We start from the raw sequence: 27,581 nt of genomic DNA on the forward strand, positions 1-27,581 counted from the left end.
TCAGTTAGCCCCGTCTCTCAGCACACTGCTCCTGCAGGGTTGGGGTAGAACTGGAAAACGTATTCAGGTTCTTCCCTTCCTCACGGACCATCTCAGTCGCACTTGAGAAACAGCAGTGCACTGAGCAGAGTTCGAGACCAGGGGTGAGTGCGGGAAGAGCCCACAGTAAATCCAGATGTGGAAGAGTGTGTGGTTGGATCCAGGAGACGTTCCGACAACATTCCCGAGGCAGAGTGGGCAGGAGTCACTGGGAAAGGCTGTATACAGGAGCACTGCCTGGAAATGACTGTTCACAGGCGGCTGAGTCGGTGGCCCTGATATGAGCTTGGAACTGAGAGTGGACCAAAGAGCGGGTATTGATGTGGACAGTGGTTATGTTTTGGGGTACACGGCTGTACACTGGGCTGGGCTGGAAGGCGACTCATGACCAGGGCAGCAGGTGAAGAACGGGGAGAAGAGGCATCAGGTAGTCCAGGCGACAGAGACGCGCAGGGCAGTGGTGACGGGAAAGGTGACAGCAGCTGTCGGGAGAGGCAACAAGGCGGAGCAGGAGGATGCGGGAGGTTGGGGACTAACTCCACACATCAGGCTGTGGAGGAGGCAGCTGTAGACCCAGTGGGGATTCTGGGAGAGGCAGAGGGGCCTGAGGCTGATATCGTCAGGGTACAAGGGGAGGGGGACGAGGAGCAGATTAGGGTCTGGAGGGGAGAGGAGACAAACGGGAGGAAGGAGGGTGGAAAGGCAGCACAGGGGCTGTGATGGTGCCCCGGTGTTTCACCAGCAGCGTCTGACGTGACACCGGGAATGACCCACACTGGCCAAGATAAAACGCTGTCTCCACTGGAACAGGTGGGGCTGGGGATGGGCCAAGACATAGCCAAATACTGCTAGAAATGTCTGTCCCATCTGAAAAATAATGAGGGCGATGGGTTTATAATCTGGATGGGCCATCAACTACGGTCACTGGGACCTTGGGAGAAGGTTCTGATCGACTTCACCGGCCCCCTCGGTCATAGAGTCCGACAGCACGGGAACAGACCCTTCGGCCCAACCGGTCCATGCCGACCAAGGTCCCTATCTAAGCCCGTCCCATTTGTCCGTGTGTGGCTCCATGGACCTGTCCAAGTACCGTTTAAATGTTGTTAATTTACCTGCCTCACCCACTTGCTCTGGCAGCTCGTCCCATACACTGGGAAGTCTCCTCTGCGCTCTTTCCATCTGAGGAGGCATTTAGACAAACACGTGCAGGGAATGGAGGGATGTGAATCATGTGCAGGCAAATGGGGTCAGTTTCATTTGGTATCATGGTCAGCACAGACATTGTGGGCCGAAGGGCCTGTTCCTGTGCTGCACTGTTCCATGTCCTGGTCTATTCACTCTGCACAAAGTCCTCCCCACCTACTGCCCCTGTAATAAAGCATTGCGATACTGTGAAGGATAAAATCCCCAATGCTGTAACCCTCTGACACCGTTCTCGGATTTGTCTATGGACCTGCTCCTTGAGCCCCCCACTGACGGTTTGGGGACCTGCGGTAAAACCTCAGCAAAGTGACCGCCCCTTTCTTATTTCTCAGTTCTACTCACACGGCCTTGTTGGAAGAGCTGTTGAGGACACCTCCTGCCGTGATCTTCTCCCTCATCAATACTGTGGTGACGCCCCGTCCATTACAGCTGAAACTTCCGCATCCGGCAACGCTGAGCTGTCAGTCCAGACCGTCTTTCAGCGACGTCTCCGTGTTTGCTATAAAATGGTATCATCGTGTTCCCATGTGCTGATCCACACTCTCTGTTCATCAGTCCCACCAGACAGGATCCTTGCATGAAAATAAATGCAGTTTAACCCCCGGACCAGACCTTCTCATGGCCCCTCCCACTCTCCCTGCTGGACTTCCTTGGTTTACCCTCTATACGTGACTCCATCTCCCCACCTGCTGTCCCACTGGTCTGCGTCCCATCCCCCTGCCAAATTCATTCACAGCCTCCCCGACAGCATGAGCAACCCTCGCTGTGAGGATATCCATCCCTTCCAGTTCAGGTACCGACTGTCCTGCCTGTACATGTCCCACCTGCCCCAGAAATGGTGCCAATGATCCAAGTATGTGAAGCCCTCCCTCCTGCACCTCCCCTTCAGACACTCGTTCCCTGATCTCTCTGCCATCTTCTAAACTCACCAGCAGGTGGCACTGGATTGAAGGTTCATGGACCGTTCAGAAATCTGATGGCGGAGGGGAAGGAGTTGTTCCTGAATCATTGAGTGTGGGTCTTCAGGCTCCTGTACCTCCTCCCCGATAGTTGTAATGAGAAAAGTGGATGTCCCAGGTGGTGAGGGTCCTTCACGATGGACGCCGCCTTCAGGAGGCACCACCTCTTGGAGATCTCCTGGATAGTGGGAAGGGTTGTGCCCGTGATGGAGCTGGCTGTGTCTACAACCCTCTGTAGCCTCTTGCGATCCTGTGCATTGAAGCCTCCATACCAGGTTGTGATGCATCCAGTCAGAATGCTCTCCACCGTACAATGTGCCCAACACATTGGAGCAATCACAAAGAAGGCACGCTAGCAGCTCTATTTCATTAGGAGTTTGAGGAGATTTGGTACATAATCAAAGACTCTTGCAAATCTCTGTAGGTGTACGGTGGAGAGCAGTCTGACTGGTGAGGCAATATGCCTGGAACTGAGGAATGAGAAAGGGACGACCACGTTACTGGGACTACATTGTAGACCTCCCAATAGTCAGTGGGATTTAGAGGAACAAATTTGTAGAGAGATAGCAGACAGTTGCAGGAGATATAAGGTTGTGATAGGTGATTTTAACTTTCCACATGTTGACTGGGGCTCCCATGCTGTAAAGGGACTGAATGGGATCGAGTTTGTCAAATGTGTTCAGGAAAGTTTCCTCAATCAATACATAGAGATCCCAACTAGAGAGAGCGCGATACTGGATCTCCTCAGGGAACGAGACAGGGCAGGTGACAGCAGTGTATGTAGGAGAACACTTTGGATCCAGTGATCATAATTCCATTAGTTTCAAGATAGTTATGGAGAAGGATGGGACTGGTCCTCGGGTTGAGATTCTAAACTGGAGTCAGGCCAATTTTGATAGCATCAGAAGGGACCTGCAGGGCATGGATTGTGATAGGCTGTTTTCTGCTTGGTCAGTGGGAGAGCTTCCAGAATGAAATATCAAGAGTACAGAATATGTATGTTCTTGTTGGAATAAAATACAAGGCTAACACGTTTAGGGAACCTTGGTTATCGAAGGATATTGAGGCCCTGGTAAAGGAAAAGAAGGAAGCACATATCAGGTATGTATAGAACTGAGGCAAAAGAGTAGTGAGGTCATGGACCATAGTCGGATTACAGAAGAGGAGGTCCTGGCTGTCTTGAAGTGAATGAGGGTGGGTAGTTCCCCAAGGCCTGACAAGGTGTCCCCTTGGACCTTATGGGAGGTGTTTTGTGAAATGGGACCTCTGTCTCAATGATCAAGGACTCTGGACACGAGCTTTGGATATCAAACCTAGTTTAATCACAAAGGCAAACGTGGGGACAGCATGGATGGGAACAGACACACACTCACATACATGCAGGAGACCGCGAACATGCGGGGGGGGGCATTGCAACTAGGATAAGATACACTCACACACACACACACTGATACACACAAGCAAAATAACAATGTATAACTTCAGGATATAACACTTCAATGCCCGTCCCACACTAGCATTGGCTCTAGTATTACCTGGAGTCTGAGTGGAATGCTGCCTGACCATGTGGTGATGCACTGCTACCAATGATCTCTGCAGCGTTGTCTCACTGCTCCTGGGGTTGTCAAAAGAGGAAGGGCTAGGGGAGGCAGCCCTTTTTATGGTGCTAGGAGGGTGGGTGGAGCCTCACTTGTTGTGATTTAAATGAGCCAATGGTCAGGCAAGTTCAGAGACAAAAGGTACTCTCACACCTGAGGGGTGGGTGTAGCTGCACCTTGATTGACAGTAGTATCACTTCCGATCAGAGGAGCAATGCTGTGCTCCGGTCAGTGGGGGTCAGTGTCGTTACTGTCATGTGACAGCCATGTGCTGACTCACTACAGGAGGCTAGTGCAGAAATTGCAGGGGCCCGGACAGAGACATTTAAAACGTCTTTAGCCACAGGTGAGGTGCCAGGGACGGTAGAATAGCTAATGTTGTTCCGTTGTTTCAGAAAGGCGCTCAGAATAAGATAGGAAATTATAGGCCGGTGAGCCTGATGTCCATTGTGGGTAAATTCTAAGGCATTCTAAGGGACAGGATGTATACTGTAAGTATTTGGATAGACAGGGCCTGATTAGGGATAATCCACATGGCTTTGTGCATGGCAGGTCATGTCTAACCAATCTTGTAGAGTTTTTCGAGGAGGTTACCAGGAAGGTTGATGAAGGCCGAAAGGCCTGTTTTGTGCTGTGTTGTTCTATGGTTCCATAGTTCTATGGAAGGGAAGGTGGTGGACATTGTCCACATGGACTTCAGCAAGGCCTTTGACAAAGTCCTGCATGGGAGGCTGCTCCAGAAGGTCAACTCACTTAGCATTCGGGATGAAGTAGCCAATTGGACTCAACATTGTCTTAGTGGGAGAAGCCAGAGAGTGGCAGTACACGGTTGTCTCTCTGACTGGAGGCCTGTGACCAGTGGTGTGCCGCAGGGATCGGTGCTGGGTCCGTTTTTGTTTATCATCTATATTAGTGATTTAGATGACAATGTGGGAAACTGGATCAGCAAATTTGCGGATGACACCAAGATTGGAAACGAGGAAGGCTGTCAAAGCTTGCAAAGTGAATTTGACCAGCTAGGATAATGGCAGCTGGAATTTAACGCAGAAAAGTGTGAGGTGATGCACTTTGGGAGGACAAACCAGGGTAAGGTTTACACAGTGCATGGTGGGGCACTGAGGTAGGTGTGCGGTAGAACAGAGGGACCTGGGAATACAGGTTCATAGTTCCTTGAAAGTGGCGTCACATGGTTATCAAGAGAGCTTTTGACACATTGGCCTTCATAAATCAGGGCATTGAGTACAGGAGTTGAGATGTTATGTTGAAGTTGTACAAGACATTGGTGAGGCCAAATTTAGAGTATTGTGTGCAGTTCTGGTCACCTACCTACAGGAAGGATATCAATAAGCTTGAAAGAGTGCAGAGAGAATTTACACAGATGTCGCCGGGACTTGAGGACCTGAATTACAGGGAAAGGTTGAATAGGTTAGGACTTAAGAAGAATGAGGGGAGATCTGACGGAGGTTTACAAAATTATGAGGGTATAGATGGGGTGAATGCATGCAGGCTTTTTCCCACAAGGTTGGGTGAGACTAGAACTAGAGGTCACAGGTTTAGCGTGAAGGATAAAATATTTCAGGGGAATCTGGGGGAAACGTCTTCACCCAGAGGGTGGTGCGAGTGTGGAACGAGCTGCCAGCGTAAGTGGTGGATGCAGGTTCAACTGTAACATTTAAGAGAAATTTGGATAGGTACCTGGATGGGAGGGGTTTGGAGGGATATGGTCCGAATGCAGGTGGATAGGACTAGGCAGGAAACCAGGCCAGCATGGAGTAGATGGGCCAAAGGGCTTGTTTCTGTGCTGTCATACTCCATGACTCTGTTGAACCCAGGGCCTGATGGGCTCTACCCCAGGTTATTGAGAGACGCGAGGGATGAGATTGCTGGGGCCTTGACTTAGCTCTTTGTGTCATCGCTTCCCACAGGTGAGGTCCCAGAGGACTGGTGGGTGGCTAACGTTGCTCCTTTGTTCAAGAATCCTGGAATTATAGACCGGTGAGTCTCACATCAGTGGTGGGGAAACTAATGGAGAGGATTCTCAAGGATAGGATTTATGAGCATTTGGAGTAGCATGGTCTAATTCGGGATGGTCAGCGTGGCTTTGTGTGGGGCAGGTCACGTCTGACTAATCTGATGGAGGTTTTCGAGGAGGTGACGAGGGTGACTGATGAAGGTAGAGCTGCAGATGTTGTCTACATGGATTTTAGGAAGGTGTTTGACAAGGTCCCACACGGGAGGCTCATCTAGAAAATTAGGATGCGTGGACTCCACGGTGACTTGCTGATTGGATCCAAAATTGGCTTGTTTGGAGAAGACAGAGGGGAGTGGTGGATGGGTCTTGTCCTGGATGGAGGTCTGTGACCAGTGGTGTTCCGCAGGGATCCGTACTGGGGCCTCTGTTGTTTGTCAAATATAAACATGATTTGGGTGGAGATGTGGTCGGGTGGGTGAGTAAGTTTGCAGACAACACAAAGATCAGTGACGTTGTGGATGCTGGGGAAGGCTGGTGTGGAGCTGTAGAAGGATACAGTGGGATATAAATCAGTTGCAGATGGAGTTGAATCCAGGAAGATGTGAGGTGCTGCACTTTGGGAGATCCAGCACAAGAGGACACAGTTAATGGCAGGATCCTTAACAGTGTTGAGGAAGAGGGGGACGTTGGGGTCCAGGTACATGGCTCCCGAACTATGGCCGCAGAGGTTGGTAGGGTGTATGGAATGCTTGCCTTCATTAGTTGGGACACTGAGTTCAAGAGCCAGGAGGTTACGCTGCAGCTTCATAAAACTCTGGTTAGGCCGCATCTGGAGTCCAAAATTCATTTCCAGTTGCCTCATTACAGGAAGGATGTGGAGGCTTTGGGGAGGGCGCAGAGGAGGTTTACCAGGATGCTGCCTGGATTAGAGGGCGTGTGCTGTGAGGAGAGGTTGGAATTGGTTTACTACTGTCACTTGTACTGAGGTCCAGTGAAAAGCTTGTCTTGCACACCATTCCTACAGATCAATTCATTACACAGTGCATTGAGGTAATACAGGGTAAAACAGTACAGAAGACAGTCTAAAGTGTAACAGAGACAGAGAAAGTGCTCTGCAGGTAGACAAAAAGTTGCAAGGTCATAACAAGGTAGATTGTGAGGTCAAGAGTCCATCTTATCGTACTGGGGAACTGTTCAATGGTCTGATAGCAGCGGGATAGAAGCTGTCCTTGAGCCTTGAGACTGTCTTCTCTGAAGTGGCAGAGGCTGAGAGGAGACTTGATATAAGTTTATAAAATAAGTTTATAATATTACCTGAGGCATAGAGAGAGGAGACAGCCGGTATCTTTTCCCCAGGTTTGAAATGTCCGGGACAAGAGGACATACATTTAAGGTGAGAGGAGGGAAGTACAAATGAGATGTCGGGGGGGTGGGTGGGGAGCAAGTTTTTTACAGAGAGAGTGGTGGGGGCCTGGGATGTACTGCCAGGGGCGCTGGTGGGGGCAGGTAGCGCAGGGGTGTATAAGAGACTCTCAGATAGGCACATGAATATGCAGAGAATAACGTCAATGTGTGGGCAAGAGGGGTGAGATTAATTGGAGTCATTGGTTTAATTAGTTCGACACAACATGGCGGGCCTAAAGGCCTGTCCTGTGTTGCACTGTTCAGTGTTCAATAAGTGAAAGGGGACCCCGAGTGAGTCAGCAGATCAGCAGGTATGAGAAGTGTAGAGAGAATAGACCGTGGTATCTCTTGCCTGGGGTCGAAATGTCTAGTACTAGAGGGCATGCATTTAAGGTAAGAGGGGGTGAGTTCAAAGGAGATGTGCGGGCAAGCTTTTATACACAGAGAGTGGTGGGTGCCTGGAACAGGCTGCCAGGGGTGGGGGTGGAGGCAGATATGATAGAGGCATTTAGGAGGTTCTTCGACAGGCACATGGATGTGCAGAGAATGGAGGGACATGAAGTCACTGGCAGAAGATCTAAAGGGTGAATGGAAGGAACACGTTACTCCAGAGGTGTCAGGATCTGGGACATCTCCCCAGAGTGAGTCAGTAGATCAGCAGGTAGCTGAGGGGGAGGAACATTCCCGTTGAGGACAGATGCCTTCACCAGGAACACCTCGTTTGTGGAGAATCAAAATGGACCAAAACTGAGTAACTTTTCTAACCCAGGGCCCTGTGTGGAACCCAGTGCTGGGGCCGGACCCTTCAAACAGGCTGTGAGCTGGAAGGAAAGCTGAAGGATGTGTTTCTGGAAACACAAGTGTTTCTTGCTCAGCCCCCAATGTGACAATGTCACCAGAGTAGAGAGCAGCCCAGCACTGACAGCTCGGTGTGAAGATGTGTTCATTCCTGTCCCCAACTGTTACCCGAGACTGCAGCCAGCAGAACATCGCCTTCACAGTGCTGATAAGCTCAGACCTTATCACCATCGCTGCATCTTGTGCTTTGTGGCATTTACTGTATATTTGCTAAGTTCATATAACGTCTTACTACACATTGATAGACTGACACAGCAGGGAAACAGGCCATTCAGCCCACCTCGTCCATGGTGGCCAGTGGGCACACATCCGTATTGTTCCCATCTCCCAGCACTTGGCCCGTGGACAATCCTGAAGTGACTCAAGTGCTCATCCAGACACTTCTGATGTGCCGTCAGTGACCCTGCTTCCAGCTCTCACTCTGGCTGAGTGTTCCAGGTACTCATCGCCCTCCGGGTGAAGAAGGTCCCCCTCACATCCCCTCTGAACCTCTTCCCTCTTACCCTCAATCTCTGTCCCTCCAGTTTTATTCCTGGAACATAGAACAGCACAGCACAGGAACAGTCCCTTTGGCCCACGAAGTCTGTGCCAGCCATGATGCCAAATAAAACTAATTCCAGCAGCCTGCGCATGGTCCGCATCCCTCCATTCCTGTTCTGTCCATGTGTCTGTCCAAATGCCTCTCAAACATTGCCTTTGTACCTGCCTCCACCTCCTCCCCCAGCAGCACGTTCCAGGCACCCACCACTCCCTGTGTAAAATACCTACCCGCACATCTCCTCTGAATTTCCCCTCTCACCTTAAACCCATGCCCTCTGGTATGTGACATTTCCACCCTGAGAAACAGACTCTGACCGTCTATCTATCTATGCCTCTCATAATCTTCTCCTCAACCTCCGACGTGCCAGAGAAAACAACCCAAGTTTGTTCAACCCCTCCTTATAGCTCATGGTAATGCCCCCTAATCCAGGCAGCATCCTGGTGAAACTACACCCTCTCCAAAGCCTCCACATCCTTCCCGTAATGAGGTGCCCAGAACTGTGCACAATACTCCAGATATGGTCTAACCAAAGTATTATACAGACGCCACTTGACTTCCTGGCTTTTATCACCAACACCCCCACCGATGAAAGCAGGTGTACCGGAGGCCTTCTTGACCATCCTATCATTTAGGGAGCTATGGATTTGGAGCCCAAGATCCCTCTGTCCGTCAATGCTGTTAACGGTCCTGCCATTAACTGTATACTTTCGCCTTACATTTGATCTCCCCAAGTGTAACACCTCACACTTAGACTTAGTCATAGGATCATAAATTCATGCAGCCTGGTAACAGACCCTTCAGCCCAACTGGTCTATGCTGGCCAAGATGCCCATTCAAGCTAATCTGATTTGCCACGTTTAGCCCATAACCTTCTGAACCTTTCCTGTCCATGTACCTCCTGTCTATGGAACAACACTGACGACACTCCAGTTCTCCGGGACCTCACCTGTGGCTAGAGACGGCACAGAGATCTTGGTCAAGGCCCCAGCAATCTCCTCTCTTGCCTCTTTCAATGACCTGCGGTACGTCCCATCAGGCCCTGGGGATTTATCCACGCTGGTGCCTCTTCAAGGGACCCAGCACCACTTCCTTCCTGATCTCAAAATGCCCCAGCACGTTCGCACACCCCACACTGTCCTCCACTTCCTTCTCCTTGGTGAATACTGATGTAAAGTACTCACTTAGTACCTCGTCCACAGCCTCTGTTCGAGGCATAAATTCCCTCCTTTATCCTTGAGTGCTCCTACCCTCTCCCTAGTTACCCTGTTGTCTTTAATGTGAGTATAAAATGCCCTGGGATTCCCTTTAATCCCATTTGCCAAGGACATTTCATGGCACTGTTGGCCCTTCCAGTCCGCTGCTTGAGCTCTATCCTGCGGTCTTTAACTTCTTCAGGTTTCCTGTCTGATTGAACCTTCCTAAACCTGACAGACGCTTCCTTTTACTATCTGACCAAGTTCACCACCTCCCCCATCACCCAAGGTTCCCGCTCCCTGTCATCCGTGCCCTTCCTCCTCACTGGAACATGCCGGCCCTGACCTCTGATCAGCTGGCCTTTAAACACCCTCCACGTGTCTGATGCGGACGTGCCCAGTAACAGCTGCTCCCAATTAATGTCCCCCAGCTTCTGTCTAGAAATGTTGTAACTTGCCCTCCCCCAGTTTAGGACTTGCCTGCAAGATCCAGATTTCCACACTGAAGGCGTATGGCATGCTTGTCTTCAGTAGTCGAGGCACTGAGTTCAAGAGTCAGGAAGTTATGCTGCAGCTTTATAGAACTTTGGATCAGCTGCATCCGGAGTATTGCGTTCGGTTCTGGTCGCCCTATTATGGGAAGGATGTGGAGGTTTTGGAGAGGGTGCAGAAGAGGTTCACCAGGATGCTGCCTGCATAACAGGACACGAGGTGTGAGGAGAGGTTGGACAAACTCGGGTTGTTTTCTCTGCAGCGGGAGAGGCTGAAGGGAGACCTCATAGAGGTTTACAAGATTATGAGAGGCATAGATAGAGTAGAGAGTCAGTATCATTTCCCAGGGTTGAAATGTCTAATGCCAGAGGGCGTGCATTTAAGATGAGAGAGGGTAAGTTCAAAGAAGATGTGCGGGGCAACTTTTTTACACAGAGAGAGAGAGTGGTGGGTGCCTGGGATGTGCTGTCAGGGGTGGGGGTGGAGGCAGCTATGATAGAAGCTCTTAGATTGGCCCATAAATGTGAGGGAAGCTGCATCCTTGGGCAGAAGAACAGAGTTATCATCTCGTGTCGATTACCTTTCATCATAAAACGTTACAAATGAAGACGGCCAAATGAAAATACAGGGCAGAATCAACATAGATTTATAAAAGGAGAGTCAATTTTGAACGTCTACATTTGTTTCTCTGAGGTTGTCCGTCACCAAATAGATGCAAAGAGAACTAGTGGATGCACTGCATTTGGACCTTCCGAAGAGCTGGACAAGTTGGTGCACGCGTGGTCGGTAACCAGAATCATGGCAGAGATCTGGGATAATGCAACATGGTGAAAATTAGTCCATGAGAGAAAAAAATAACAGGGCGGGAGACCGTATTTTGTGCGAGAAAATTCAGTGACACATTAATTACAAGGACATTCAAATGATATGGAACGATCTGAGACATCCTCCATGGCAGGAACTGTCAACACTGAGCATGCCTGTGCAATGGTGCGACATTTAAAATTCGTGGTGTTCGGGAGGACCCGGGATCCTTGCAGAACAATCGCTAAGTATTAACATACAGGCGCTGGGAGCAATTCGGAATGCAGAACGGATTATTGGCCTTTATTCCAAAAGGACATTAGTACAACGGCGTCGGCCTCATAATGTTATATAATTATGTATAGACCTGCGGATATCACAAGTCAAAGACAAAATACTCGCAAATTCCGGAAATCTGTTGTTTTCTTTTAGAGAAAGAGCTGGAAGCAAACGACAGGCCAGGCAGCATCCGTGAGAGAGGAAAACTGATGTTTCTGCTGCGGGATTCTCTCTCATTCAATTAATTAATGATTTAATTTGTGTCAATGATTTCCACGTGCCCAGCCATTCGTCGGGTGATTCGCTCTGGCAGCCAACGTCCATACCGCATGCCTTGATCAATGGTTCCCAGTCCGCATCCAATCACTGACCTCCCCCCGTTCATTCTCCAATGGTGTCTTTCTCAGCAACTTAAATCTGTTCTGTTTCCAATTTTCCCAGTTCTGATTTAAAAAGTTACAGATCTTTTCATTTATCCACGGACGCTCTCTGACTTGCTGAGTGTTTCCAGCAGTTTCGGTTTACATTTCAGATTCCCAGCATCTTCAGGCCTTTGCTTTTAGGAAACAGATGAGAACCGACATTACATACCGCAAAAGCTGCAAGAAAAATCAACGGTCATTAACTTCCCCTCGAGACTTTCCAGGAACACCGACAGCCGCAAGGACCGGATAGTAAATCCGGTGATAAATTAAGGGGTATCCCATTTTCACCGCTGTGGTACACAGTCGTCCAGCTGCACAGATGTGTTGGAGAGACAATGAAGCTCTTTCCTTTGTATCAGATTGATAGTTCCAAAGTGGCTGAAGTCTCCCCAGACGCAACTTCTTGTATTACCAGTTTTTTATTTCATATTCACGGTGCCCTTGTGCAACACGTTTCTCAACGGAATATCATAAACAACTTGGTTTATCATTGTTCGAGAGTCTCTTGACAATAGAACAGTAGAAGTTACTTTTTTCCTTCTATTTGTGATGTCGTCAAACAACTGCCTGAAATCCACGATTTTGAGGCAGATACTATGTGCCTCATGCGTCACCTGATCGCAAAGTCAGTTTTGATCAACAAGTGAGATGTTAATTTCCTGACAAAAACAAAGAGTTTCAGTGCCTTTAAAGGAAAATTGATCGGACACGCTTAAATTTTGTGGTTTCTCTACGTGAATCTGGAGTCAGCGACAGATGGCTCTGGAAACAATGGTGTGGAAGACTGACGGTGTTTTTCTATTTTTGTAGGACGTGAACGAATCAGAAGTTTTTACTGCTGCACAAACAAATATGATCGAAGGCAACTTGTTTTCGCGATGCCAATTCAAAATTATTGACGTTCGGATTCGGAACAACTCACAGTCCAGCAAGAGACAAAATGAGCGAGCGTCAGAACTCTCTATATTAAAGACCTTGTCATCCGACTTCACTTCGACCCTTTCTTCTTCCCTCCTTGCTTTTGTGGTTTTCAATTCCATGCATTAATTCACCTTTTCAGCATTCGAACGTTCACTGTAGCGCTCGGTCCTTTCTGCACCAGGAGAGTCTGACCTGCTGAATATTTCCCAGCATTTTCCGACGTTGCAGGTGAATTTACATACCTCAGTGGTAGAAGTACAGGCTGTGATTACCAAGATCCTTTCTAATTTTACCAGAGGAATCGTGGACTCTGATATGGCAACATGATATCGCGGGAGCTGATGATGCTCAGATAGTTTACTCATTCTTTCGCTACATACGGCTGCTGACAGAAATATTCTCTGGCAACAGTCCCCATCTGCCCCTCAGCTTTCAAACGCCTTTTCTCTCAAAATATGAATTATAAATTGAATGATATCCTTTCCTTAGCTGACTGCAATCCTTCTCCCGGCTGACAAGGTTATCTCCTGCTTGAGGGGGCGGAGTGAATGCCAGCACTTTTATCCAGATGGTCCCGTATCATGATATTCCGAACAAGGCTTTCAAAGCGCACCTGACTCAAGCAAATTGTGTGAAATAGGTCAAAGTTCGACTGGAGCAGTAATTTATGTGTAACATCGTGAGGATAGCGACTCTCATCAAACAACGACGAGACAGCGTAAATTCCGCGTGATCATAACGTCTGAGGTCAGTATAAACAAGCAACATCTTGGGCCAAGATTCAGGAAAGACTAAATCGGTTGGTCAGTACCTAATCAAAGTAAATGCTGGTCCTACCCTCGAAAGGATATAAAGCAATGTTGTATGTTTGCCTGTCCAGTTCGGCAGCTCACTGTTTTCATTCCATCTGACCTTCTGCACTCAGAGAGGACACTCTGAACTCGAATGTTTGTTACATATTTTAAAAGGATAATAAGCAGAGAAGTTACACGTAATGAAACTGAAATTTCTAACGGAAATTGAATGATCAGGGAATCTATAAGAATCTGTGTAATCTTGACATTTTGGATCTCAGGGATCAAATCTGTCGGTTGGACCACTAAGAGCATCCGACGTGACCATGTTTTCATTGAAGATGGAAATAGTTCGAGAGAAAGAAGTGGCCTGCTCAGCTGACGGAGAGCAAGGCAAGCACCGGAAGTAGGAATAGCCGAAAGCTAAGGAAACTTGCCTTTGATTTAAAATGTGAATGGAAAATTGGATCCTGGACGCATGTCCACGTAATGGAAACCAATCCCGTCACTGAGAAGCGACAGCGGATCGCTTGCATCTCAGCGGCTCAACTGTAATGTACTCGAGGAATGAAAATAAAGAAAGTAAAACCGTCAGCTGCTGGAACTGGGAAAAACCAGGAAATGCTGGAAACACGCAGCAGGTCCGCCAGGTCATGACTTTGAGTTTCGATCTGAAACATTAAAACCGTCTTCCCTCCCACAGACGTTTCCTGACCGGCTGAGTGTTTCCGGCGGTTCCTGTTTTATTTCTCGAGGACCAGTTGTAAAGTAGTGTCAGCATCTGGCCGAAGTTAGAACAATAAAATCCGCTCCCATTGGAGAACTGGCGAACCGAGAGTTTTGAGATCATGAAGTTTCAAATCGACATAAATCCGTTATCACCAGTAAGGATTCACACTGATTAGCCCATCTGTAGAAAATACTGTGCAGTGAATGATGCAAAAACGGAGACCCTTCGGGGAATAACCCTGCACTTTGAATGGGTCCCTGCCCAATACCCCGGTCCGTGACCTTGTGTCCGACCTCTGGTCACAGTGCAGTGTGAAGAGTTCTTTCCGGATATGAAGATCCACAGATCCTATAGCAATCCTAACGTCACTCAAATAAATAAATCTAGGCTAGATTTGAATGCCGCAGACTGAATGAATCCAACACAACAGCTATCTAACAAACGCAGATTGAGTTCCATATTCTCAGACTGATTACAGAGCTAGAACTACTAAACAACGACAAGGCTCACATGTCATACTACGGCAAGAGGGAGGCAGAATATTGGACCAGAAATTTTACCAGAGAATTCCAGACACAGAATGACTCTAACATTCTCTGAATTTTTCACACTAAAACATTATCGTTCACCACAAGGAGAGAATTAAAAGAAACATTTGAGTCCCGCTTATTCGAGTCCCAGGCCATTTGCTGTCCATCTGATGTTTTAACGCATGCAAGGAATTATAGCGGACCTGAGGTACCACTCTCCTGAAATTCCTTCTCATCTCTCTGCTGCAGTTCCCGTTACATCCAAATGATGTCGCCACCCCGCAACAGATGAGAGTTACACAACCTGCAGTCATTATTCAGCCGGGATCCCAGTGAAGTGAGAATCGACAGCGCGACATTTAGTGAGCGCTGTCGATAATAGAGTTTAAATAAAGTATTGTTAGCTTGCATTTGCTATTAATAAATTATAGCTTTATGATATACATTCGTTCAAATGATATCGAGCTGTGTCCAAAATTAAGCCATATCTCAGTCCTGCCCTTGAGGCTGGATCCCTAAATAAACACAGAAGGGTGACAATACATGAAACTGTTTAAATTATACTGTAGCAGAACACGGGAAATCGCAGAGGGGGCTGAGTAAAATATCACCGTGGGTTCATGAAAGGAAACTCGTGCTTAACAAATCTTTAGTGAACTGAAAACCGAGAACAATAGATGATAGAGACCCAGTCGATGAGAATGTTGTCATTCGTAAAATATTCGCAAAATCCATTTAATCCAAGAATTAAAGGACAGCGGAATACGAGTGAAGTATATTAGCATAGATTGAGCGTTAGTTCACCGACGCGTAGCAGAAGTTCGGAATGGAATAACACAGGGATCGAAAATTCTCACGTTATTCAAAGGTTACATCAATGACACGGCTGAGTGAACTATACATACCATCTCCAAGCTTGTAACAGACAGAAATGATGCCTGTGCGCTACAAGCGTGTGAGATCGCTTGGGCGCTTGTGTGAGTTTCAAGGATGATGCAAGGAAGCTCCGACGTACCAAAAACCAGGCGACGGATAATTACGTCTGTAGATTAGAAAAAGAAAGGTGTAAGGAACCGTGGGATCCTTACACACCCGTCGCTGTCAGAAAGCGTTCTGGAGCAGCGAGCAGTCCGGAAACCAAATATACACTGGTCATCAGTGTGAGAGGATTTGTGAAGTGGAGCAAGAATGCCCCTGAAACGGTACAGGGCATGGGATGTGGTTTCTGTTTCTTGAACTGCGGAAGAATGTTCGAGCCGTAGAGGAAGGGCAGCAAAGTTTTACTGGCCAGGATCTAGTTCTGAAGAAGGACTGGGTCGGTGGACCACAGGTGAATGAGATGACAGTAAATGATAACAGCAGGAAGCGCAGTGTTCTCCAGTGGACAACGACACACACGGCAGAAGCTGCCGGCTCGCCAGCATCCCTGGGTGCGCTCGAACCACCAACCTTTTGTTTAACAGTCGAACGCGCTGTCAGGTTGTGCCACAGAGACAACGTGAAGAAAGAGGGAATAAATTGTCTTTTCTCAGTTCAGGAGGCGGTGACCAGGTTTCGGTGCTGGAAACCGGTTTTTCACAATCTGCATCAATAATTGGATCAGGGAGTCACGGACAATATAAAACAGAAAATTCAGGGAACACGTAGTCGGCAGGATTCGATGCTGCACGGTGAACTCCAATGAATTTCCAGTCCATCGCCTTAACCAATCGCCACGACTTCCTCGATCCCCACAACGCGACAGAGAGAAGGACATCTTCATTGGGATGTGACCAGTGTGTAACTGGACGGACGCAGGTGCCGATCCCGCAGTCAGTAGCAGGACTGATTCTGAACTAAAAACAGAACCTGCTGGAGATACTCAGCAGGTCAGGCTGCGTATGTGGAGGGAGAAACCGTGTGAATCACCTTCCACCCTGAACTCCGAGCGGGTAGTTGGAAGGATGGAGACGCACTCAGAGCGCGACAGGGTTTCCTCATCCCGTCATCGATAATCGCGTTCAGTGGTCAACTGAAAGGTTGGTGGTTCAAGCCCAACTAGGTTCTGGGCTGCTTCAGAGGGCAGTCACCAGGCAACCACATCGGTTTGGACTGGAGTCACATAGACTCCAGAGCAAGTGAAGCCGGCGGGTTATCTTCCCCCAGCACCCGAGAGTCAGCAGGCGGGTGAGACTGAGGGTAAGAAAAGTTCTGATTGGCACATCAGAGGGAGGACGTGACTGTACATAGACTTGTGCAGAGGAGGTTCACCGGGATGTCGCCTGGACCGGGCGTTCTCATTAGATAAGACTGACTCTGTTGCCTTTGTTTCCCTGCCAACGCAGGAGGCTGAGGGCGGACCTGTCTGAGGTACACAAATTAGTCGGGTCATAGAAGGTTGGATAATAGGAAACGTTTCCACACAGCAGGGGTAGCCAAACTAGAGGGCACAAGCTTAGTCCCGGGAAGTGAGGCCATTAAGTTGGAGAGTCTACGCAAGGTCAGTAGACACAGAATAAAGGCGGGATGTGAATAAGTCTGGAGGACCACAGGGACCCTGGGGAGCAAGTCGGCAGGTCCCTGAAGGTAGGAGGACAGGTGGGTGAAGAAGGCGGATGGGAGACTTTGTCAGCTGAAGGCACAGAATACCAGAGCAGGGAGCTCTGCTGGAACTGTATAATAACAAGTTGGGTCACAGCTGGAGCGCTGTGTACAATGCTGGTCACCACCACACAAGGACATACAGACACAGCGACATCCGAATTAGGAGCAGGAGTCCCCACTCATCCGCGGAAGTGCACTCCTCCATTCAGTCAGATAGCCCATGAGTTCATTAGATCTCCAACTCCACATTCCCATGCACCCGCGGTAACCTGTCACCTCCGTCCTCAGCAACTGTCTGTCTACCTTTGCCTGAAAACTCAAATCTCGATTCCCATCTCCCTTAGCGAAAGTATATTCCATAGACTCAGGAACGACTGAGGAAATCACCCTCATTGAGTGACCGCATGTTTTAAATGGTCTCAACGAGTTCTCGAGTCTCCCACCTGTGGGAACCTTCGCTCCATTTCTGCCCTTTAAATACTCCCAAGGATTCGTTAGATTTTAACAAAGTAACGTCTCGACCTTCTGAGCTGCAGTCCTGTTGGAGCCAGAGCAGCCCTCACATTCCAACTCACAACCTCATACAGTGCTTCGCAGAACAATACGCAGTCAGTTCATTACAGACCTGCCCAACACTCACACGCGGTGTCAGGCCAGAAGCTACATTATCCATGAAGAGCGCAGCGTTCGATCAAAAAGTAATGTTCTGAACTGCATCGGGGCAGAGATCAAGTGGATCGTCGAAACATCTTCCCTATTACAGTGTGCTAAAGCTCAGACGACAAGGAGTAGATTAGGGGTAGGAGGTTTAGAGGGGATCTGCGGAATATTTTCATTCATACAGAAGGAGGGTGCAATCTGGGACGTTGTCAAACATTTAACATTTATCAAGACGAGAAGTTGAATGGCCAAAGCATAGAAGGTTGTAGACCGAATGATTTTCAGTGGGAATATTGCAGGTGGACAACCAATGGTGTGTATGGACATGATGGGCCGAATGGCCTATTTCTGAGCTGCATGAATCTCTGACTTTCTCTCCAGCATAACCAGCATCATTCAAACTATATCATTCAAAATTCAGCAATGGTAGCCAGATATAGTTGTGCTAAATGTAGTTTGAGCAATAAATGTGGGTAATTATAAAGAGCGAGTGAATGCCACAATTTTGCCCGCACTGCAACACTATACCAGCGACTGCCAGGTACAGAATGATCCCCCGCACTGCAACGCTATACCAGCGACTGGCCGGTCCAGACTGAACCCTGCACTCTCACACTGTACCAGAGACTGGCAGGTACAGAATGAACCCTGCACTCTCACACTATACCAGAGACTGACAGGTGCAGAATGAACCACCACTGTCACACTATACCAGCGACTGCCAGGTACAGAATGAACCCTGCACTCTCACACTGTACCAGAGACTGACAGGTACAGAATGAACCCTGAACTCTCACACTGCACCAGAGACTGACAGGTACAGACTGAACCCTGCACTCTCACACTGTACCAGAGACTGGCAGGTACAGACTGAACCCTGCACTCTCACACTGTACCAGAGACTGGCAGGTACAGACTGAACCCTGCACTCTCACACTGTACCAGAGACTGGCAGGTCCGTCCTATGCGCATTGTGCTCTTCCTTCTCCTCTTTATTTTGCTTCCTATCAGACTCAGCCACCCTTTGAGTGTTCTCTGTAGGTTGACTGCCTTGAATTCAGTCACAAATATCTGTTGCCTCTTTACATTGGCTACTGTCTTACTCCGTGTCTTACTCCGTGCCTCACTCGGTATCTCGCTGTTTATTAGTTTTGTTCGTGTTTGTTTGTACTGTGTATGGGTGTTTCTTCCGTGTATTTGTGTATCCGTGTGCCCAATTTTGTCTGTTTGCGCAGGCATCTGTGTGTGAATTCGTGGTGAATGCGTGCCTGTGTATGTGGGAGCGGGCATTTTTTTGCAAGTGCGTTCTTGTTTTATGTGTGTGCGTGCGTGTGTGTGTGTGTGTGTGTGTGTGGGCGCGCTTGTGTGTGTGGACGCGCTTGTGTGTGTGTGTGTGGGCGCGCTCGTGTGTGTGTGTGTGTGTGCGTGCGCGCGCACGCGCGCGCTTGTGTGTTTTTGGACCTGGTGGGGTTGTCTTGGGCTTTGAGTATCGGCGCCAGTATCTGGTTTGTCGACTTTGCCCGTCCCTCTCTGTGTGCGGCGACAATAGGTTTCCAGGTTGGTGGTGTGGGGGTGGTGTTACTGAGGATGGGCGCGGCGGGTGTGTGGAAACACGGCCGTTGATCTGAGCGGGATTCTGGTCCATGTTCTGCAGCAAAGAACACAGAATCACAGCTTTCTATTCTACAAATACACAGCAGCAACCGCACATTTGAAATCATTTTTCCCTATGGAGCGAATTGGACGTCAGTTGAGACAACAGATTCACAGGTGCCTGGCGCGGACTCCAGAGGTCGACGAAGAGAACCTTCCTCTGCTCTTGTTTTCTCATTACCATTTTATCCCGGAGCACGCCTGGCACATCACTTTCATTCACACCCTGCATTTCAAATAATGGAATGGACGCACAACAGACTGTAGGATCTGGAATCTAGAGCCAAAAAAAACCAAACTGCTGGAGAAATTCACCGGGTAAGGCAGCTGGTAGATCGGAACATTCTGAGCGCGGGTGTCTTGGTTAGGGACAGGAATCAGAGAATTCAGTGAAATACTCGCGGTTAGAAAATATATTGCGCTTAATTGTTATCAGTATTGTAAAATGTGGTTCTATTATACCAGTATCTGACACCGCCACAGACGTCTGACTGCCGCACCGAGCTGGCTGCTGCCGGTTGAAATCCCCTCCCATGTCTCGCTGTGATTCGTTCAGTGGGAGACGTCATGTCTGGCCGTGAGGTTGTGTCAGGCCGCACTGTATCTGTTGGGATAGGACGTGCTTCGGTTGTGAAACCAAACAGATGGCAGATGATGAAATGTGAATCGAAAGCAGAACATGTTGGACGCCTTTACCCCGGAGAGCAGTGTGTGTGGAGAGAGAAACCAAATATCGGTTCGGGTCGGGTCCATTCTCAGAACAGTTCTGCGGAAATGTCTCTGTCCAGACACGTTATCTGGTTTCTCTTTCCGCAGATGACATTTGCCGGGCTGAGAGCCTCCAGGATGTCCTGATTTGTTCGATCTGTGGCTGACAGGGAGCGCCGGGGAAGTTTGCGATTGGTACATGGCACACTGCCACCACCTAGCGGCCGCGTTTATCCATTCCAATCACCACAAGACGCGGATGGCGACGATAAAGTTAATCCCTCCGCTTTTGCTTCTGAGGAAACACATACCAGATGATATTTCCATGCTCCCTGAAATTTCCATCAACAGTAAGCAACCAGCAACCAAATCACAATGCAGCAAGGAAGTTGAATTGTCACCGGACCCGTCAAACTGCTCCTTTGGCTCCGGGACGGATCAGTAGTTCCTCGACTTACCTTTCTCTCTCTTCCAGTGAACTTGGTGGCGATTGTGATCCTGTCCCGGGGAAAGCGCGGCCTCCCCAAGTGCATCATCCGCTACCTGGTGGGAATGGCAGCAGCCGATCTCGTGGTCCTTATCTCAGACCCCTGCTGAGTTGGACTGTTCTGATTTATTTCCGCGGTCATCCCTTCTCATCACACCCGTGTGCATTCTCTGTCGAGACCTGATTTTTGCAAACACCGCGGGCTCCGTCTGGCTGACGGTCGCTTTCACCTTCGATCGATTTATGGCCATTTGTTGTGCGAAGCTGAAGACAAAATATTGCACCAGAATAACGGCGGCTGTGGTTCTTGGGACAGTGAGCGCTGTAGGCTGTTTAGAGAGTGTTCCTGGTACTTCACAGTCCATCCTTCGTTCTTAATTGATCATGTTCCCTGGGATTGTGTCAATAAACCCAGGGAACATGAGTTTATTGACACATTCCAGGGATTGTGGGATTGTGTCAATTACCCTACCCACCACATGTCCTTAGAAATACTCTCGGGTACAGTGGTCCTGGTTACTGCTGAAAATCAACGGATTATCTGCAACCGACATGCGCACAATGGGCCGAATGGCCTGCTCCTGAATTGTAAAACAAAAGCAGAACATGCTGGAAATACTGAGCAGGCCAGGCTGCATCTATGGGAAGGGAAAGTGAGCGACCGTTTCAGATCAAGCACCCCTCGTCGGAACAGGACAAAAGATGCAGGAGGAGATTTAAACTGAAACGTTAAATTAGCTTCCCTTCCCACGGACGCGGCCTGGTCTGCTCAGCGTTTCAGCATTTCTGTTTCAATTTATATATCCACCATATGTTTCATTTTCACTTACTTTCAGAGATAAAACTCGACCATTTGATCCGGACCAGAACCTATGGGCCCAGACTGTATGAGGAGCAATGGGATCACCTCTCACTCACTGAACACGCTGCTGCTCTCCTCACAGGGCAGACCCGCTGAACCTTTGCTGCACTCCCTCGGTCACAGGTGTATCCTCCCACAGGTAGGGGCCGGACCTGTACACAGGAGGCCGTGATTCTTTGGATCTCCCCACCTCAGAGGGTGGTGGAGGCAGAGATCTGAAGGTCAACATGGATGCATGGTCAATGAGTAAGGGGTCACCGGGGGAGGCGGGAATGTGAACAGCCGAGGGGAGGGTCGCCGCCCACCGTACATTAAAGGCGTTTTGTTGTGAATGAAGAGAGCTGTACAGCGGGAGTCAAATGTTGACACGAAACTTTAGAGGATCATTTGTATAGTTTTTGACGAGAGAAATCGTGTAGAGACCGTGATCAAAAAGGCCGTTCTCAGGGCAGATCTGTGCAAACACCGACATTGAAGGAAAGATATCGAGGACTCTCCGCGATCAAGCAGCTGCCTGATGAGAGCTTCACCTGCTGAAGCGGAGGTGGATCCGACTGCTGACTGGGAAACCAGTCTAACTCCTCTGTTCAGCAAACGACCACATCAGGATGGCGGCAGCGACGAGCACCTCGGGAGGAGGGATCCGCAATACCGTCAGGGTGACGGTGAAGGACCTCAGCGATGGGAACCCTTTCACAAGGGACCTATTCATCAGAAAGTTCTTGCTGGATATGTGTAAGTCTGAGGTGAAGGATATCTACTGCCTCCAGCGCTTCACGGGTAACAGATACTTTGACGTTACCTTCAAGCACCCGGCGGGATGGCAGAAGCTGCTGCTGGACTTTCGGGAGAAGGGGAATGAAGGTCCGCTGCCACTGCTGAAGGTACAGCCTCTCTTCACCCTCCTCACCCAGAAGGAACGTGTGGTAACGGTGCACATGTTTAACCCACATGTGCCCGTGGTGGATGTCCTCACCTTCCTGGCTCTGTACGTTGACGGAACGGGAGGCTGCGTCGACATCAAGGACCTGTTCGGGATTTGGACCAGCAAGCGCCAGGTGAAGGTCAAGTTGAGAGCGGATGCAAATGGATCCATCATCCACCCCCCCTCAGCGTTTGCCATCGGAGGGAACTGTGGATACATGGTGTACACGGGACAACCCAGGGTGTGTCGCAACTGCAACAGACCCGGACACGTGGCGGCCCAGTGCAGCGCAGTCATCTGCAAGAACTGCAAACAGGAAGGTCACCACACAAAGGACTATCGGGAGGGAAAATGTTGCAACCTGTGCGGGGAAGCAGGCCACCTCTACAAGGCCTGCCCAAAACGGGCCTGTACCTACGCAAGGCAATAAGAGGGGGTATCAGCACCAACACCCCAGGGGACACTGACATACCCTCCCACCAGCACTGGGGCCTCAGAAGAGGGACAACCCGTCAGCCGCGAGTCACGAAACCCCAGCCACGGACCCCAGCCCCCTCCACAAGCGGAGGAGTCAATAGAAGAGGGAGTGGGGGAGGGTCAAGGAGGAGAATGGCAGGTGGTGAAGAGGAAGAAGGCGCAGAAGACACCACCCAAGAGACGACGGGCCGTGGAAAACAAGGGGACTGGAGAGAAAAGAGTAATGCAGCATGTGGACACCAGCAACCTCTCCTCGTCGGAGGATGAAACCAGCAGCAGAAGCCGACGACGGAAACAGAGAAAGCGGCAAAATGGAGGAGGGGAATCCGAGGAGAAACAACAGACGGGAAGAAGCGAGGGAAGAACCCTGCCCGCCGACCCCCCGCTCCGGGAGACCGGGAGCAGCGCAGCATCCGTCGTCCCCCCAGTTCCGAGAGATGAAAGAAACTGGACCACCAGATAAAAGGACAAGGGCACAGACGGATCCCCCACCAGAGACACCTCCAGCCTCGCCGCAAGGGACTCCACACACAGGGGGAGACCACTCCCGATATCCGAGTCCGGAATCGATGAGGCAGTTCATCAAAACTGTAGGCATGAGGGCCCACGACAAATGAAAATGGACTGTGTGAGTGGTACTGAACGCCAAAAGAGCCATGGAGAAAAAAACTGGCATCTCTAAACGTGCGCAGTGTGAAGCGCACTGCGCGATGTGTTAACATCTCGCAGTTCTTCGCCAAGGTCAAGGCGTATGTGACTTTCTTGGAAGAGTGCGGGCTGCTGCACCTCAGCAATTATCGGAGGTGGTCGCGATGGTTGTCCCAGGGACTGCCAGTGTGGTCAGGGGGCAATGATTGTCGCGATTCCGGCCTGGGCATTCTGACGCGGGAGGAGGGGGGGGGCAACCTCAGTTACCGAGGTCAGAGAGGTGGTGGGGGCAGCTTCTCGTGGCAGATGTGATGTACCAGAACACTCCACTCTAATTAATGTGTACGCCTCGCCGATGTGGAGCGAGCGGCTGGCCGTCCTCCAGAAGCTCCCACCACTGCTGGCGACGGCGCGAACGTTCAGTCTGGCCGGAGACTTCAATTGCATCTTCAATGCTGCTGGACGATCCGGCAGTGCCGACAGCAGACTGGACGGCAGCTCCAGCCTCCTGATGGAAACGGTAAAGGGTGCCAAGTTGCGCGACGCCTTCAGCACCCCTGCAGGCGCAGCACAGCCGCAACACACCTGGTCGAGATCGGACGGCTCTGCCTGGTTACAGATCGACTTCCTCTTCATGTCGGAGCCAATCACGGTCAGATCCACCGACGTCACGCCGGTGTTCTTCTCTGACCACCATCTCCTTCCCGCCTCCTGCCACCTACAGGACCAGAAAGCAGGCAGGGTGACGTGGAAGTTGAACGTCAAGCTGCTGACCCCAGAGAATATTAAGGTCAAGAGGGATTACGCAGGTTGAAGAACCGTGAAACTGTGAAATGGATTGGGAAGGTGAACAGTGAAACCCCTCTTTGACTCCCCTGTGTACTGGTTGGAGGTGACAAAGGAGAACATCAAGAGGTTCTTCATCCGCAAAGGGGGCCAGAAAGCAAGACAAGAGTCAAAGGGAACTGTGCCAACTCCAGACAGTCCTGTAGCAACTTCTCCTTCTGCTGTCGAGGGGTATGGATGGGAGGAAGGAACTCCGAGAGGCAAAGAGCCGGCATGCCCTTCTCCACGCCCCGGAATCCTCCAAGATTATCTTCCGCTCCAGAGTCCGGTCCGTGGAGCAGGATGAGACGTGCTCACGTTTCTTCTTCCAAAAGGTGCACAGGGGGAGCTCTGCGATCCACAGCCCGAAGGAAGAGAACGGCTCAGTAACATCCTCGCAGACGGACCTAACAAGTATCTGCAGGTCCTTCTATGCTAGTCTGTACGAAAAAAGGCCACAGACACCACAGCCTTCTAGAACTTCCCGTCCTCTATCACGGAGGTCTTAGACGACAGAAAGAGGGAGAGTCTGGACCAGCTACTGACCCTGGAGGAGCTGACTGGCTCCGTCCGTTCCTTTGATTCGAATAAAACTCCCGGAAGCGACGGCTTACCGGCGGAGTTGTACGCGGCTCTGTGGGACTGGATGGGCCCGGACCTGTTGGAAGTGTATAATGCTATGCTCCAGGCTGGCAGCATGTCAGAATCCATGAGGAAGGGCACCATTACCCTCATCTACAAGCAGAAGAAGGAGATGGCGAGATCAGAAATTGGAGACCCATTTCACTGTTGAATGTGGATTATAAGATCCTGTCCAAGACCATCGCCAACAGGGTCAAGTCTGCTCTGGGACAGATTATCCAGCCAGACCAAACCTGTGCTGTACCTGGCAGGAAGATCTTTGACAGCCTCGTGCTGCTCAGGGATACCATCGCCTACGTGCAGGACAGAGGGGTGGACACTTGCCTGGTCAGATTGGACCAGGAGAGGGCCTTCGACAGGATATCACACACGTACATTTTGGTCGTGGTATCCAAAATGAGCTTGACGGAGGGAATCAGGAATTGGATCCAACTGCTCTACACAGGCATCAGTAGTGCAGTCCAAATCAATGGGCGGGAAACAGAGAGCTTCCTCATCAAGTCTGGAGTCAGGCTGCCCTGTCTCTCTTCTGTCTTGTTCGTGTATTGCATAGACCCCTTTTTCTGAATCCATCAGGAAGGTCGAGTCAATCAGAGGGGTGACGTTGCCGGGCAATGAAGGCACTCAGGTAAAAACTTACCTCTACATGGACGACGTCACCGTCTTCTGCTCGGACCCAAGGTCAGTTCGCAGATTGTCCAGCATCTGCGACCAGTTTGAGTTGGCGTCAGGGGCCAGAGTTAACTGCACGAAAAGCAAGGCCATGCACTTCGGCAACTGGACCGACCGATCCATCGTCCCCCTCACCGTCAAGACTGACTCCTGAAGGTGCTGGGGATCTGGTTCGGAGGGGCCGGGGCGTGCAACAAAAAAATGGCGGGAGCAGATTGGGAAGGTGAAGCAGAAACTAGGACTGTGAGAACGGCGCTCCCTGTCGATAACTGAGAAGAACTTGGTCATCAGGTGTGAGGTGCTCTCAAGGCTGCTATTTTGGCGCAGGTGTGACATGTACGTCGCCCCTCTGGCTTGGAAATCACCCGCGCCGTCTTCCGGTCCATCTGGGGATCCAAGATGGAGCAGGTCCGAAGGGTCTCCATGCACAAGTCCTTGGATAATGGGGCCAAAGGTGTCCCCAGTGTCGCCCTCATCCTGATAACCACCTTCGTGTATGCCTGCATCAGGCTGTGTGTCGAAACAAAGTCCACCGGCACCAAGTGTCACGAAGTGCCGAGGGTCTACCTGTCCCTGGGATAGCTCGGGTCCCATTCCCGTACAACGCCCCAGTTTGCTGGACGTTGCCGTACTGCGTCTCCTTTGTGGAAGAATTCTTCCAAGCAAACGCCTTTGAACACGTCCATCAGGTAGTGGTCAACACGGAACGTCCTGTAGACGCTGCAGGACAGGGACTCGATGTATGTTGGTTCCCTGAGCAAACGGCCCAACCATCTGGCAAAATGTCTCTTTGCCAAATTTCACCAACAATCTCCGAGACCTCACATGGCTGGCGGTGGGGGGGGGGGGGGGGGGGGGGGCTCACAGTCAGATCCGTTCTGTACAGAGGAAAGATGATCCCTAACGCATGCTGCCCTCGAGCCGGCTGCGGTGGGGAAGAGATGTCACCCACCTCTTTGCAGACTGTGGATTTGCCTGCATTGAAATGTTGAATCACCTCAGGGGGCTACGTGAGTGGCAACGGTGCTATGGTTGTAAAAAACACGTTAATATTACTGAATGTATTGATCACGAATGCAAAAAGAATAAAAGAATGAACAAAAGATGTGAGAAGAGAAATCCTGTCGTAATAATTTCGGTGTCTGCAACCACGAGAAGTTGAGCCGTCTACTCTTGAGCGAGAGGCGGTCTGTCCGTTTTGTTTTACACAAGGATTTACAGACATTGCTGGGCGTTCCCTTCTCCTTTTACAGGGGGTGGCACAGGGAGAAAACGCTGTCCGAATGGTTGTCCTGCTGTCATTAAACAACAGATACAATGTTCTTTATTTATTTTTCCAACTGCCAGTTGCTGGTATTTCTTGACATGGAGATGGATCTCTGTATTGACAGGACCTGTCCAACGCAGCTTTCCAACTGCTCCATCCTGCTCCTTCCCGACAGGAAACACTCAAATGGCCTCATTACTGATCTGTAAGATTCATTCATTGGCTCCGATCCCGAACCTGTGGGTCCAGAGTGTATGAGGAGCAATGAGATCACCTCTCACTCAGTGAATTCCAGAGAGTGTCGGCCCACGCTGCTGAACCTCTCCTCACAGCACAGACAAGTTCTTTGCTGCACTCTCTCGGTTGAAGGTGCGTCCTTCCTCAGGTAGGGGCTGCACCTGTACACAGGAGGCCGTCAGTCTTTGGATCT

General features: G+C 49.9%; 1 protein-coding gene and 1 pseudogene across 1 annotated transcript in view; one reads left to right on the forward strand and one right to left on the reverse strand.

Moving 5' to 3' along the window:
- Positions 1–27,581, reverse strand: part of LOC127585911 (class I histocompatibility antigen, F10 alpha chain-like) — a 603,397-nt gene that overhangs the window by 459,585 nt on the left and 116,231 nt on the right. The gene's annotated exons all lie outside the window — the stretch shown is intronic.
- LOC127586160 (uncharacterized) lies at positions 26,986–27,172 on the forward strand (annotated as a pseudogene).

Source organism: Pristis pectinata, chromosome 34 (genome assembly GCF_009764475.1).
Source record: "Pristis pectinata isolate sPriPec2 chromosome 34, sPriPec2.1.pri, whole genome shotgun sequence".
Taxonomy (NCBI): Eukaryota; Metazoa; Chordata; class Chondrichthyes; order Rhinopristiformes; family Pristidae; genus Pristis; species Pristis pectinata.